This window comes from Capra hircus, chromosome 4 (genome assembly GCF_001704415.2).
Source record: "Capra hircus breed San Clemente chromosome 4, ASM170441v1, whole genome shotgun sequence".
Classification (NCBI taxonomy): Eukaryota; Metazoa; Chordata; class Mammalia; order Artiodactyla; family Bovidae; genus Capra; species Capra hircus.
Window position 1 is genome coordinate 9,193,758 of NC_030811.1, and position 13,104 is coordinate 9,206,861.

At 45.9% G+C, this 13,104-nt stretch overlaps 1 protein-coding gene across 1 annotated transcript in view; it reads right to left on the bottom strand.

Annotated features, from left to right (window-relative positions):
• Window positions 1-13,104, bottom strand: part of CNTNAP2 (contactin associated protein-like 2) — a 2,354,843-nt gene that overhangs the window by 250,844 nt on the left and 2,090,895 nt on the right. The gene's annotated exons all lie outside the window — the stretch shown is intronic.

Consider the following 13,104-nt stretch of genomic DNA (forward strand, 5'->3'; position numbering starts at 1 on the left):
ATTGATGCTTTCAAATTGTGGTGCTGAAGAAGACTCTTGAGAGTCTCTTGGACAGCACGGAGATCAAATCAGTCAATCCTAAAGGAAATCAACCCTGAATATTTATTGGAAGGTCTGATGCTGAAGCTGAAACTCCAATACTTTGGCCACCTGATATGAAAAGCCAACTTATTAGAAAAGACCCCGATGCTGGGAAAGATTGAGGGCAGGAGGAGAAGGGGATGACAGAGGATGAGATGGTTGGATGGCATCACCGACTCAGTGGACATGAGTTAGAGCAAACTCCGGGAGATAGTGAAGGACAGAAAAGCCTGGTGTGCTGCAGTTCATGGGGTCACAGAGTTGGACACAACTGAGCGACTGAAAAATAAGACCACCTTTTGGAGATTCACAGGAGGTTGAAAGCACACCGTCAATTTGATTATGTTGGAAGCATATGTAAGAAAGGTAAAAATTTTGTCTATCATAACTTACTTACTATGTTACAACTCTAATTGTAAAACAGACAGCTGGGATTGCAAAAGCTAATTAGTTTTGACCATTAAAAGACAAAGAGCAGGAAAGCATATGGTGACTGTTAGTGGGGAAGGACCCTCCTTGGCCTGTGAGGTTGACAGGGAGGGGGTTGTTTTACTAAGAGGAGAGCAGACACCTCGCATGTGGCTTCACGGCAGAGCCTGGTGAAGGCAGTCATGTTAAGAAAAGAATAAATGTGCTGACAATGCTTGCGGAGAGCAGCTGTGATGGAGTGACATTCCACGGGCAGGCTTCTGTATTTTGCTTGCATATTTGCTTTGTAGATAGTTTACTGATTTCATCTAGCGATTTTTTAAAACTAGATTATATCCAGCACATTTTTTTCTTTTATTATTTTATTCACGTCAGTGGTTTCTAATTATGACATCTGTCCTCACCTCTGTTTGGAAGAGAACCAGGAGATCAATTTTAAGAGTAGGGGCAGAAACTATGAGGGTCCCAGCTAGCAATCTGAGACCTCGATTTGAGAGAGGGAGACTGAAAACTCTATTTAGGGCCTAGAATGATCTGAGATGCTATCTTTCATCAAATGAATTTTTCTGTAACTCTTTTTTAGGCTTCAGTCATGCTTGATTTCAGTCTGTGGTACCCAAAGGAGAAGGCATTTCCAACGATGGCAATGTGACTGTTAACTCAGCGAAAGTGACAGTCACTCAGTCGTGTCCAGCTCTTTGTGACCCCATGGACTGTATAGTTCCTGGAATTCTCCAGGCCAGAATACTGGAATGCGTAACCTTTCCCTTCTCCAGGGGATCTTCCCAACCCAGGAATCGAAATGGGGTCTCCTGCATTGCAGGCGGATTCTTTACCAACTGAGCTATGAGGGAAGCCCATTAACTCAGAGTAGTAACAAGAATATAAATTGCTTATTCATTCATGTTATTGTTCCAGCAAATCCACTGCGCAACTACCCCAGTGTTCTTCTAAGTCTCTCTTGTCATGTAGTTTCACTTCTAGGGGAAGGACACAAAAATAAACAGAAATATCACAGGTTCTAAGGAGAAAGTAAAATGGCAAATGACTGGCTATGTTAGATTGGGTGGTCAGATAACGCCTCTCTGAGGAGGTACAGTGCTGAGACTGAATGACAAGAACGAGCCAGTCTTTAAGATATGGAAGCACCTTAAGTGTCCAACAGCAGATGAAGGGATGAAGAAGCTATGGTACATGCACCCAATGGAATATTACTAAGCCATGCAGAGAATGAAATCCTGCATTTCGCAATAAGGTGGATGTACCTGGAGAGTATTAGGCTTAGTGAAATAAGTGAGGCAGAGAAAGACAAACACTGTATATTGTCACTTACAGTGGAATCTAAAAAATAAATAAATGTATACAACAATACAGAAACAGACTCAGATACAGAGAGCAAACCAGTAGTTACCAGTGGGGAGAGGGGAGGGGCAAGATAGGGGCAGGGGAGTGAAAGACACAAGCTACTATTAATACATGAATAAAATAAGTAGGCAATAAGGATACATTGTACAGCACAGGGAAATTAACCATTATTTTTAATAACTTTAAATGGAATATAATTCATAAAAAACATTGAGCCATTATGTTATACACGTGAAACTAACATTATAAATCAACTGTGTGTGTGTGTGTGTGTGTGTGTGTGTGTATGCTCAGTTGCGTCTGACAGTTTGCGATTCCATGGACTATAGCCTGTCAGGTTCCTCTGTACATGGAATTTTCCAGTCAAGAATACTGGAGTGGGTTGCCACGCCCTCCACCAGGGGATCTTCCCGACCCAGGGACCAAACCTGCATCTCTTGCCATCTCCTGCACTGAGGAGATTCTTTACCAGGTGGGCTACCAGGGAAGTCCCTACTTCAATCAAAAAAAGAAGCCAGCTTTGATGTCTGGGGAGGAGCTTCAGGTAACAGGAGTGTAAATGCTCTAAAGTGGGAATCAGCTGGGTGTGTTCGAGGGGCATACCAAGACTGGAGACCAATCGGGAGACAGGTTACAATAGTCCAAGCAAGAAACAAGCATGGCTTCGACAAGAGTGGGCCCGGTGGCTGGAGATAGCAGTGGATGCATTTGAGGCACGGTCTAGATGGATGCAGTCATAAGACTCACTATTGATGGGCAGTGAAGAGGGAAAAAGGACACCAAGGCTAAAGCCAAATTCTGGGCTCAAGCAGAAACGGGTGGAGCATGATGTCCTTTACTGCGATGGGAAGGCTGGTGGAAAAGCAGGTTTGGGGTAGGCACCAGGAATTCTCCCTGCCATGTTTACTCTGAGATGACACCAGACAAACATCCCCTGTTGCTGATAGGACAGTCCTGTACTTTGATGCAGAGTTTTCGGGAAGAGTGAGGCCTGGAGCTTTTGATTCCAGAGTCACTAAGTCATATCTGGCTCTTTGCAAACCCATGGACTGCAGCACACACAGGCTCCTCTGACCCTCACCATCTCCCAGAGTTTGCCCAAGTTCATGTCCATTGAGTCAGTGATGCCATCCAACCATCTCATCCTCTGTCGTCCCCTTCCCCTCCTGCCTTCAATCTTTCCCAGCATTGGGGTCTTTTCCAACGAGTCCGTTCTTCGCATCAGGTGGCCAAAGTACTGGAGCTTCAGCTTCAGCATAAGTCCTTCCAATGGAATATTCAGGGTTGATTTCCCTTAGGACTGACTGGTTTGATATGCTTGCAGTCCAGGGGACTCTCAAGAGTCTTCTCCAGCACCACAGTTTGAAAGCATCAGTTCTTCAGTGCTCAGCCTTCTGTATGATCCAACTCTCACATGCATACATGCCTACTGGAAGAACCATAGCTTTAACTATATACGGACCTCTGTTGGCGAAGTGATGTCTCTGCTTTTTAATACGCTCATTTCAGAGTTACTGGTGCATAAGTAGTATTGGAGCCATTGGACTAGAAGAGATCACCCAGGGAAACGGATGGTTGGGGAAGAAGCTTCTGTGTCTGATGTGCCAACATTTAGTGAGAGACAAAGAACTCGTAGGATAGACTTGAGTCCTGGCCAGTGAGGTCGAGGGAAAGTGGGTGCCATGTGCCACAGACTCCAAGAAAAGAATGTATTTCAGGAAGGAGGGCACGCGAGCTGCTCCTGAGAGCCTGGAGGAAGCTGGAAGGTCATGTTCTGGACACAGCTCTAGAGACCTCCGTGTTGACTCTGACCACCTTCGTAAAGGGTTTACCAAAAGAGCTAAAGAGAAAAGCAGCTTATTTCTATATCAGAGAGACTCTCAAGTAAGTCGTCTTGTTTGTCCCCTGCCGCCAGTGCTTCAGCATAAAATTCTCTTGTTCTTCCAAGCCCTTTGTGCGTGTGTCAGATGGTGAGTCCCTGCCTGCCTCGATTTTTGCTTCTGAGACGAATGTGATCCACAGACCACCTGCCGGGGCTGACCCGAGCCCAGTGACTGGAGTCCTACCTGAATGCCTGGTCGTCTACTACAGGCTCTGTGACTGAGAGTTGCATTTCATAGTGGGGTACAGCTATCATCTGGGGGTGCAAGATTTTGGGGGCTGGTTCTCCCAGGCACTGTGGTCAGCCTTGGCTGCAGCTTGAGCTGAAGGCAGTGCTCCAAAGCCATCACACTTTTCCAAATATGTGGTGGGCCAGAGTCGCTCCCCAGATGAGGGACCTGCAGTGGAAATGATCAAGATGGACTTAACGTTCTCCTCAGCTTGGCTCAACTTCAGACATGTTTCTTCTGACCACAGACTCTCTACTCTCCTATTCTTAGAGCATTTATTCTTTCTCTGCTCCTTTCCTTTGAGATGTGTGTGTGTGCATGCTAAGTTCTTACAGTCGTGTCTGATTCTTTGCAACCCCAGGCACTGCAGCATGCCAGGTGTCCCTGTCCTATACGATCTCCAGGAGTTTGCTCAAACTCATGTCCATTGAGTTGGTGATGCCAACCAACCATCTCATCCTCTGTTGCTTCCTCTCCTCCTGCCTTCAGTCTTTCCCAGCATCAGGATCTTTTCCAACGTGTTGTCTGTTAGCATCAGGTGGCCAAAGTATTGTAGCTTCAGCTTCAGCATCAGTCCTTCCAATAAATATTCAGGGTTCATTTCCTTTAGGGTTGACTGGTTTGATCTCCTTGCTGTCCCAGGGACTCTTCAGAGTCTTCTCCAGAACAATTTGAAAGCACCAATTCTTCAGTGCTCAGCCTTCTTTATGGTTCAACTCTCACATCCACACATGACTACTGGGAAAACCTGGGATCAAATTCCATTTCTTGTCTCTTACCAGCTGCCTGATCTTGGGCTGTTAACTAACCTCTAGCATTAATTTCTTCACTGTGAAAAGAAAACAGTACCTACTTTTAAGGTTCTAATGTGGATTCAGTTCATTTCAGTTCAGTCACTCAGTCATGTCCGACTCTTTGTGACCCCATGAACCACAGCATGCCAGGCCTCCCTGTCCTTCACCAACTCCCAGAGTCCACCCAAACTCATGTCCATTGAGTCGGTGATGCCATCCAATCTCATCCTCTGTCATTGCCTTCTCCTGCCTCAATCTTTTCCAGCACCAGGGTATTTTCCAATGAGTCAGCTCTTTGCACCAGGTGGCCAAAGTATTGAAGTTTCAGCTTCAACATCAGTCTTTCCAATGAACACCCAGGACTGATCTCCTTTAGGATGGACTGGTTTGATCTCCTTGCAGTCCAAGGGACTCTCAAGAGTCTTCTCCAACACCACAGTTCAAAAGCATACATTCTTTTGTGCTCAGCTTTCTTTATAGTCCAACTCTCACACCCATAAATTACTACTGGAAAAACCATTGCCTTGACTAGATAGACCTTTGTTGACAAAGTAATGTCTCTGATTTTTAATATGCTGTTTAGGTTGGTCATAACTTTCCTTCCAAGGAGTAAATGTCTTAATTTCATGGCTGTAATCACCATCTGCAGTGATTTTGATTGCAGTGATCTGCCCCCCAAAATAAAGTTAGCCACTGTTTCCACTCTTTCCCCATCTACTTGCCATGAAGGGATGGGACCAGATGCCATGATCTTAGTTTTCTGAATGTTGAGCTTTAAGCCAACATTTTGACTCTCCTCTTTCACTTTCATCAAGAGGCTTTTTAGTTCTTCTTCACTTTCTGCCATAAGGATGGTGTCATCTGCATATCTGAGGTTATTGATATTTCTCCCGGCAATCTTGATTCCAGCCTGTGCTTCTTCCAGCCCAGTGTTTCTCCTGATGTACTCTGCATATAAGTTAAATAAACAGGGTGACAATATACAGCTTTGCTGCTGCTGCTGCTAAGTCACTTCAGTTGTATCCAACTCTGTGTGACCCCATAGACGGCAGCCCACCAGGCTTCCCCATCCCTGGGATTCTCCAGGCAAGAACATTGGAGTGGGTTGCCATTTCCTTCTCCAATGCATGAAAGTGAAATGTGAAAGTGAAGTCGCTCAGTCGTGTCTGACTCTTCACAACCCCATGGACTGCAGCCTCCCAGGCTCCTCCGTCCATGGGATTTTCGAGGCAAGAGTACTAGAGTGGTGTGCCATTGCCTTCTCCGTATACAGCCTTGACATACTCCTTTTCCTATTTGGAACCAGTCTGTTGTTCCATGTCCAGTTCTAACTGTTGCTTCCTGACCTGTATACAGGTTTCTCAAGAGGCAGGTCAGGTGGTCTGGTATTCTCATCTTTTTCAGGATTTTCCACAGTTTATTGTGATCCACACAGTCAGAGGCTTTGGCATAGTTGATAAGGCAGAAAGATGTTTTTCTGGAACTCTTGCTCTTTCGATGATCCAGCGGATGTTGGCAATTTGTTCTCTGGTTCCTCTGCCTTTTCTAAAACCAGCTTGAACATATGCAAGTTCACGGTTCACGTATTGCTAAAGTCTGGCTTAGAGAATTTTAAGCATTACTTTACTAGCATGTGAAGTGAGTGCAATTGTGAGGTAGTTTGAACATTTTTTGGCATTGCCTTTCTTTGGGATAGGAATGAAAACTGACCTTTTCCAGTCCTGTGGCCACTGCTGAGTTTTCTAAATTTGCTGACATGTTGAGTGCAGCACTTTCAGCATCATCTTTCAGGATTTGAAATAGCTCCACTGGAATCCCATCACCTCCACTAGCTTTGTTCATAGTGATGCTTCCTAAGGCCCGCTTGACTTCACATTCCAGGATGTCTGGCTCTAGATGAGTGATCATACCATCGTGATTATCTGGGTCATGAAGATCTTTTTTGTACAGTTCTTCTGTGTATCCTTGCCACCTCTTCTTAATATCTTCTGCTTCTGTTAGGTTCATACCATTTCTGTCCTTTATCAAGCCCATCTTTGCATGAAATGTTCCCTTGGTATCTCTAATTTTCTTGAAGAGATCTCTAGTCTTTCCCATTCTATTGTTTTCCTCTATTTCTTTGCATTGATAGCTGAGGAAGGCTTTCTTATCTCTCTTTGCTATTCTTTGGAACTCTGTATTCAAATAGGTATATCTTTCCTTTTCTCCTTTGCTTTTTGCTTCTCTTCTTTTCACAGGTATTTGTAAGGCCTCCTCAGAAAGCCATTTGGCCTTTTTGCATTTCTTTTTCTTGGGGATGGTCTTGATCCCTGTTTCCTGTACAATGTCATGAACCTCCATCCACAGTTCATCAGGCACTCTGTCTATCAGATCTAGTCCCTTAAATCTATTTCACAGTTCCACTGTATAATCATAAGCAATTTGATTTAGGTCATACCTGAATGATTTTGTGGTTTTCCCCACTTTCTTCAATTTAAGTCTGAATTTGGCAATAAGGAGTTCATGATCTGAGCCACAGTCAGCTCTCAGTCTTGTTTTTGCTGACTGTATAGAGCTTCTCCATCTTTGGCTGCAAAGAATATGATCAGTCTGATTTCGGTGTTGACCATCTGGTGATGTCCATGTGTAGAGTCTTCTCTTGTGTTGTTGGAAGAGGGTGTTTGCTGTGACCAGTGCATTCTCTTGGCAAAACTCTATTAGCCTTTGCCCTGCTTCATTCTGTACTCCAAGGCCAAAGTTGCCTGTTACTCCAGGTGTTTCTTGACCTCCTACTTTTGCATTCCAGTCCCGTTTTTTGGGTGTTAGTTCTAAAAGGTCTTGTAGGTTCTTCATAGAACCGTTCAACTTAATTGATGTAAATAAAGCATGTCAGCCCTTGGCTTAAGTATCATCTGGGACATCTGTGCCAGTTTGTAAGTTGCTGCTACAGACTTAAATTTGTGGCAAAGGGGAACAACTGATGTATTTCCTGTGCTTTGATTCCTTCAATGAGGATTGGAAATTTTTTATCGTAAAATTTTCAGATACTAAAAAGAGCCATTTTATTTATACACAGATTTGAGTGCGCCTCATGAAGGGAATTCCGTTTTTCTCCCTTGCATACAAATGGTGACTTTCTTTACTGCCTCCATGACCTTGCCAGTTTCAGACGGCATGGGATCATCCACTCGTGAGTCTGAAACGCCGAGGATGTGAGGAGCAGCTGACCGAACCAGCCCCACTGTTGGGTTCAGGGATGTGGGCAGTTGTCCAGGGCTGCTTGCCGAGTGTAGCCCAGAGAATGGTCCTTGCACGCTGGTCCCCTTTGCTTATGAGTCTACCTAACAAACCTCGACTCTTCCATCAACTCAGGAGCTGTCACTCATGAGAAAATTTTCCTGATGGACACACGGTCTGGCAGAGGAAGAGGTGACTGCAGGCCTCCTTCTCCCATGGGCCAGGACATCCTCAAAAAGATGGTGCTTCTCCCATCGAATACCAGCCAGGCCCCCGTGCAGCACAGAGGATCCTGAAGGATGCAGGACTATTTCCCAGCTTCTTTTGGGGCAACATCTTGCACAAAAGGCTTGGCCTCCTTTATCTTCCAGAGAGATATCGGAAGAGGTCAGAGTCAAGTGAGCTGGGCCCGAACATCTGTCATAGTTCAGAGTACCTAACGACCATGGACAGAGGAGCCTGGCAGGCTACAGTCCACGGGGTCGTGGGAGTCAGACACAACTTAGCAACTAAACCACCACCGCCAACCGTCTTGTCCGGGGAGCTTGACATCCCCCTGGAGCCCCCAGCTCTCCTGAACGCTGGCCTCCTCCTTAAACCACTACTGAGCACAGTCCCATGCTCTGGCCCAGGTGGATTTTATTGCATACAAACCCCTGCACCAGCGCTGCCCCACTCCTGGCCCCAAAGAGCCTGCTCGGCTGTCCCAGAAGGCTCATGCTGACCCTGCCTCAGGCTGGCCACTGGGCTCCAGGCTGAGGGTCCACCAGACCCCTGTTCCCTCCCAGCCTGGCCGCTGTAGCTTCGGCGGTCAGGACTCTGGACTCACTGGCATGTCTTTCTGCCAACCTGGGCTCAATGCAGCCTGGTGGTGTTTGTACCTAGATAATGACCTCGAGCGTGTCTGCTCTTCTCCACCCACCGGGTAAAATCTGGCCCGTGGTTGCACAGAGGCTGCAGGTCTGAGCCTCTCGTGGTTCACGGGCCTCTGCAGGCCACGCCGGAACGCATCCCAGGCTACTTGCTTATCATGGACCAAAGACACGAGAAAGCTTCCGATGCTTTTCAGGCAAATCCCAGCAACCACCCTTCTCTTCCCTGTGTCACTTTTCATTTTAAAGTGGAACCATTACCTTTTTACTAAACCACCATCATAGCTGGATTCCCGTAACTTCCAAACGACTTGTGTTAACCGGCTTTGCATGGCAGCTTCTAGTTACCTCTTACCGGCGGGGTGATGAGAACTGTGTTCTCATTTTCTCAGTGACTGTGGAAGAGGAGATGGGAGCCCGACTCTGGATAACAAAGGCAGAGGGTGGGCGTCCTGGGAGTCCACTTTGGGTCCAAAGCCAAGAACGACCCTGGGTTTGTTTTAGCTGTAAGCTGAGCTTTACGCCTGTCCACTCGAGAAGCCCTTGGTCAGCTTGGTCACGTCTCCACTGCAGACAGTGTTGCTGGGCGATGTCTGCAGGTGGATGCTCACTCGCCATCTTGGCGAGAAAATTCCTGCACCCTGGCTAGCTGCTCTGCAGCTACTGTGGCAGGTGAGTGGAGTGGCTGAAGACTGATTTTGGGTATCAAGGGGCAGCTAGCCCGTGAACTTTCCTTCAGGGCTGGCGGGCTGAAGAGATCCCAGGTGAGTATTTGGGGAAGGAAGAAATAAGCCAGTTGGAAGTGAGTTCTGTAGGAGGGGGTAAACATGACACAGCGGAGGGAGAAAGCTAAGGGAATAAAAGGTCAAGGGAAAAGTGGTGAGACAGCTCCCAGTTCATGAGTGCAGGCTCTGAGCCGGGTACTCTGTGGTGCGCTTAGCATGGACGGGCTCATCTCCATATGATGCACAGGAGCTGTATTCCCATCTGATGAAGAACTGGCTAACTTATCAGTGGTCTCTAGATGCTAAGTGGCAGAGGTGGGGTGGGCAACTCAGACCTTTTCAGACCACTTCTTAACACATAATCTTAAATAGTTAAAGTTAGAAGAAAGTTTGGACAGCAACAAATCCAACACCTTGATTAGATGAAAAAGGAGATTTTTATTAGATGAAAAAGAGGAAAAGTGATAACTCTTGTTATTAGAGCTGAACTGAGAACCGCTTCCGGTTATCTGAATCCCTATTGAATAGTCTTCAGGTAACTGGCTCCAGGATTTCATAGCTGTTGAATTTGTTATTTTCTGAAAACAAGCCCCCTCCCATGTCCCCTGGGGTGGACTTCTATTGCAGAAGATGTTTTTCATACTGGCTTGAAGAGTGTTTCTCATACCGGCTCAGACAGCTTGTGTCTTGGTGATGAGACTCACGTCCACATCTCAGATAACAGGAAATTAGAAACTGGGGCAGGGGGACTTTCTCTTTCTCATCAAGTGAAAGGAAGTTGCTAACTCATCACATCAGCCCACGTCTGTGAACCTTTTCTCTCTCCAAGGTCAACAGTGGTTTCATAATTGCTAAACTCAAAGAATATTTTCTTGGCCCTATTTCACGCATGGCACTTGGTATGATTTGTCAGTAATAAGCAAACTGTTGCATGAAACTCTCTCCTCCTGTGACAGCCCTTCTCCTGGCTTTTCCTTGCTTGTTCTTTTCATCCCTCTTCATTCTTCCTGAGATGCTGTTTTTCTGTCTGTCCCTTATGTGTAAGTATTCTGTTGAATTCTGACCTCAGCCCTCTCCTCTGCTCTTTTTATAAGCTGTTTCTGGTCATCTCATTGAAATGAATCAAAATTCTTTCCAAGACCATAATAAATACTCTCCTTTCTCTTCTTCATTTTACGATTTTACTTAGTTTTCAGAAATGTTGGAGGCAACTATAGTCAGTAGACAGAAAGAGATAAACATAAAATTGGACCTCTGCATCCAAAGTTATCTCAGAAAAACGAGGACCTGGGTCAATTAGGGTCACCTGTTATAATGACAACCAAGTGGATCTACCCTGCATGCCTGGGATGAGCAGGGTTTAGGAAGAGACTTATATCTAGGTGATCTGGCCAAGAGGTATTGATAAGGGGAGATCTGCTCACAGTATTCAGCGGGAATTTGTGGACCTGGTATTTAATATTATTAATGCATATATGTGGAATCTGCAGAAAAACAGAGTCACAAACATAGAGAACAGATATACAGACACTAAGCAGGGGAAGGGAGTGGGGTCAGTTGGGAGACCGGGGCTGATAAACAGAGTGGGCTGCCACTTCCTCCTCCAAGAGATCTTCCCGGTCCAGGGATCGCACCCTCATCTCTTGTGTCTCCTGCTAGGCAGGTGGACTCTTTACCTCTGGGCCCACATACATACACTACTGTGGATAAAATAGATATCTAATGAGAACCAACTATATAGCACAGGGGTAAAAGAAAACGGAGGTCCAATCTGTTTGCAGGACAAAATGCATTCCAGCTGTAATAAAAAATGCATTCGAATAGATAGTAGATATAGACAAATACTGTTTGATTCCGCTTATATGAGGTGTCTAGAACAGTCAAATTCACAGAGTCAGAAAGCATATTGGTAGAATCCAGGGGCTGGGAGTGGGGTAGGGAGAGGGGATGGGGATTACTTTAACAGGCACAGTTTCGGGTTTGGAAGGTGAAGTGTTCAGAAGGTGGACAGTGGTGAGAATTGTACAGCAATGTGAATACACTTGGTGCCACTGAACTGTGCAGTTAAATATGGTTAAAATAGGATGTTTTATATTATGTGACTTTTGCCACAATAAAAAAAATTTAAATGGCTTGTTTTCAAGTCAGTCTTACTTCCAGAGCTGACTGACCAAGCTCACACTTTTCCAGTTTAGCAGCTTTTCACCAAGGAGTGGACACCTTCTTTCACCTGTCTTTTTGTGGCTTCCTAACATCCTTCAAGCATCCCACCACAATTATGAATGACACTGTGGGGACTCTGACCTCCACTGGGTAAGAGCCCAGGTGGCAGGCCACCTCTGCGTTACTGGGTCTGAGGCCACCATAGCTGACCAGCTTGACCAGTGAACAGTCACATACCCAGAGGGGAGGCCTACGGTGGCGTGGCAACTGCAGAGTCCTTCAGACTTGCTTTCTTCACAATCAACAGAGGAAAGTTAGCAAATTGCCTGAAATATTAGTATTCTGGAAAATAAAGTTTAAAATCTCACAAACCATGGACACAGGTATTGCTTGGAAGTAACGTTAGGTTCAGTTAGACAATGTCAGAAGCAGAGCCCAGACTGTGGGGCTGGAGCCATTTCCTGCCGAGGGTGCTTTGCTTTTCCTCTGGCTGAGTTTCTTCTCAGTGCTGATCTCTTTCCTCTGTGTGAAGACGCTACGTGAGGAGAAGGCTCCATCTCCCTCTGCCTAGAACTTTGAGGCTGGGCAGACAATGGAGTGGATTTCTACTTCTCATTTCAAGCAGACTTGAACTTAGGGAGCCCATTACGTCACTCCTCCCCCTTTGTCCATCCTTTTTACAGTTAGGAGTGCTCTAAATCATTAAGGAATTTGTTGTTGTTGTTGTTCACTCGCTAAGTCATGTCCAAGTCTTTGTGATCCCATGGAAGGCAGCAAACCAGGTCTCCCTGTCCCTCACTATCTCCCGGACTTTGCCCAAGTTCATGTCTATTGAGTCAGTGATGCCATCCAACCATCTCATCCTCTGTTGCCCTCTTCTTTTGACTTCAATCTTTCCTGGCTTCAGGGTCTTTTCCAATGAGGCGTCTGTTAGCAGCAGGTGGCCAAAGTATGGGAGCTTCAGCTTTAGTGTCAGTCCTTCCAACGAATATTCAGGGTTGTTTTCCTTTAGGATTGACTGGTTGGATCTCCCTGCAGTCCAAGGGACTCTCAAGAGTCTTCCCAGCACCGTAATTTGAAAGCATCAGTTCTTCAGCGCCTAGCCTTCTTTATGGTCCAACTCTCACATCCATGCATGACTATTGGGAAGACCACAGCTTTGACTCTACAGACTGTAAGGACTTCAGTGAAGGTCTAAAACTATAAACCTAAAACTGCACAGATCAGGGGCCTCAGAGAAACCCTAGCCACCCTATCATTTTATAGATGAGGACTGTGACTTCCAGAAAGCAGAGAGTGACATCAGATTGAGGCTCCCGCGTCTTCTCCCTTGTTTCCCATCCCGTCT